This window comes from Notothenia coriiceps, unplaced genomic scaffold, assembly GCF_000735185.1.
Source record: "Notothenia coriiceps isolate Sejong01 unplaced genomic scaffold, NC01 NC01_scaffold00037246, whole genome shotgun sequence".
NCBI lineage: Eukaryota > Metazoa > Chordata > Actinopteri > Perciformes > Nototheniidae > Notothenia > Notothenia coriiceps.
Window position 1 is genome coordinate 18,687,416 of NW_011369947.1, and position 2,614 is coordinate 18,690,029.

General features: G+C 47.3%; 1 protein-coding gene across 1 annotated transcript in view; it reads left to right on the forward strand.

Annotated features, from left to right (window-relative positions):
- The first annotated feature begins 1,568 nt into the window (after nucleotides 1-1,568).
- Nucleotides 1,569-2,614, forward strand: part of LOC104966484 (uncharacterized) — an 8,160-nt gene continuing 7,114 nt past the window's right edge. The window contains exon 1 of the mRNA XM_010795671.1: nucleotides 1,569-1,746. The gene's annotated coding sequence lies outside the window, so the exon portion shown is untranslated. The remainder of the gene's footprint in view (nucleotides 1,747-2,614) is intronic.

Genomic DNA, 2,614 nt, shown 5'->3' on the forward strand with positions numbered 1-2,614 from the left:
TACAATACACACATTTGACATGTTTATATGAGGACCCCCTTGGGTGGTTCCTAGGAATGTTTTATATGAATTGTTGTTTTCTATTTAACTTATTGAACGGCGAACGGCCCGGGGCAAGGCAGAGTTAAAAAAAGGGGAAATTCGGGCGGACGGGCCGGGGCAAGGCAGAGTTCCAAAAGGGAATTCGGGCGGACGGCCCGGGGGCGAGAGCAAGAGGTCCATGGAGGGAATCTCGGGCGGAACGGTCTGGGGGCAAGGCAGAGTCCGAGAGAGGGGTGAAAGACCAGACAGCTCCGGAGGCGGTCAGGAGCCGGTGTCGGCAGATCCCCCATGGGAAGAGGACCACAGGACCGGCAGGACCCCCGGCAGGAAGCAGTTGGCAGGATCCTCTCACGCGACAGGACAATGGAGTTGGCAGGACCCCCAGCGGAAGAGTAGTCGGCGGGACCTCCAACGTGGCAAGACATTGGAGTTTGGCAGGACCCCGGCAGAAAAGCAGTCTGCGGGACCTCCAACGGCTCAGGACATGGGGTTGGCAGGACCCCCGGCAGAAGAGTAGTCTGCGGGACCTCCACGGGACACGACATGGAGTTGGCAGGCCCCGGCAGAAGAGTAGTCTGCGGGACCTCCAACGGGACCCAGACATGGAGTTGGGCAGACACCCCGGCAGAAGAGCAACTTGCGGGACTCCAACGGCTCAGGACATGGAGTTGGCAGGACCTCCCGGCAGAAGAGTAGTCTGCGGGACCTCCAACGTGACAAGACATGGGGTTGGCAGGACCCCCGGCAGAAGAGTAGTCTGCGGGACCTCCAACGGGACCAGACATGGAGTTTGGCAGGACCCTCGGCAGAAGAGCAGTCTGCGGGACCTCCAACGGCTCAGGACATGGAGTTTTGGCAGGACCCCGGCAGAAAGGCAGTCTGCGGGACCTCCAACGACACTTGAGTGGGTTGGTTCGCCAACAGAAACCCGGGGAGCTGGCGTCGGACGGACAGCCAAACAGGAGACGNATGACTGCTTCAGTGTTATCGTGCCCCATCACCATCTGAGCTGTATCTCAGCAGTTTTCAGGAAATTGTCGTGACAGAAGCTCTCACACATGTTGGCTTTTTTCCGCAAATGCAACAACAACTTGACTGAGAAACTTTAAGTGGCAGTTCAGCGCTTTGTGAGGTGGCTGTGAATCCCCTTGTAGGTGAGAATAGAGTTTCCCTGAAGTTCAGAGAGACAGAAAGCGTATTTTCCTACTGGAGATTCACACAGCAGACAGCTTTTCCTGTTAATGACTCTGCTCCGTTCAGTGCAGAGATAATCTCTTCGTTTGACTAATAGCTGTGGTAGCTGGTGAGTGTGTGTCAAATGTTGTGCAGAGCTGAAGAAATGCCACTCAATATTATTTAGAAACGTATATTCTCTAAACTGAGTAACGCAACACATTTTACAATACAACCTGTATTATTTGTAATTGTTTTCAATTCTTGGCTGCAACCAATGTAACAGATACAACCAGCAATATTGACTTTGTTTTATCACATTGGTGTGGAGGACACACCGTAACTTTCCCGCGGTGTGTTCACTGTCCTGCGCGGTTCGTCGCGAGCACAGACTGTTTAAGGTCGCGAGCTGTTTGAACGTTTCCAGGACAACCTTCTGAAGCTCCCGTCACTCAGGACAGCTCAGGACTCAGCTCTGTGATCTTCAGCAGGGAGTCAAGTTTAGAGGAGATTTCAATCTTATACCCTAAAGTAAGTGAGTAATGTTTGTGCATGTGTATCAGTAAACTGGTGGCGGTATGATTTGGAATTGAAGATGTGATATTGTTGTCTTCGTTTAGTAGCTCCATGCAAATGAAATCATTAGTGAGTTTCTGTGTCTTCTGTGAATCAGGTTAACTATGATGTTAGTGGTGTTTAAAAACTTGAGATACTTGAAACATTGCCGGTATAAGGCACTTTCAGAGGCGTAAAGTATTTACTAAGTACTTAAGTACAATTTTGAGAGACTTGTACTTTTTCTATTATTTCCATTGTTTGCTACTTTACTTCATTCAACCCTGCTACAGAGCTAAATTGTGTACTTTCACTGATTTACAGATTTTGATTAATAATGTAAAATATAATCAACACTTAAATTAGACTTTAGTTAGTTAACATAATCAGTTAAATTCAAAACTAGCTGCACATTTACCTGTTTTGATAAACCACATTATTGCATCAATAATTGTAATCAAAACATATAATGAATCTGAAAACGGGCCGATCTGCATAATGAGTATCTGTAATGATGCTAATACTTTTGTTCTTTTACTTGAGTAATTTTTGATTGCAGGACTGTAACTTGTACTTGGAGTATATTTCCTACAGTCACTTTAACTTAAGTACAAAATCTGAGTACTTCTTCCTCCACTGGGCATTTCAGTCATAAACATTAGAGAGGAAAACTCCAGCATTAGCTACAATGTTAGAGCACAATGACTTGTACCTGTCCTTCATGTTTATTTTGGGCAGTGGGAGGGACAGGAAGGAATTTATAGTTTCAGTGAAAGGCAGTGAGTTTGGCTTGCTAGGCTGAATTGTCTTGGTTCCCTGGACAACTGAGCAGCATACACCCGCC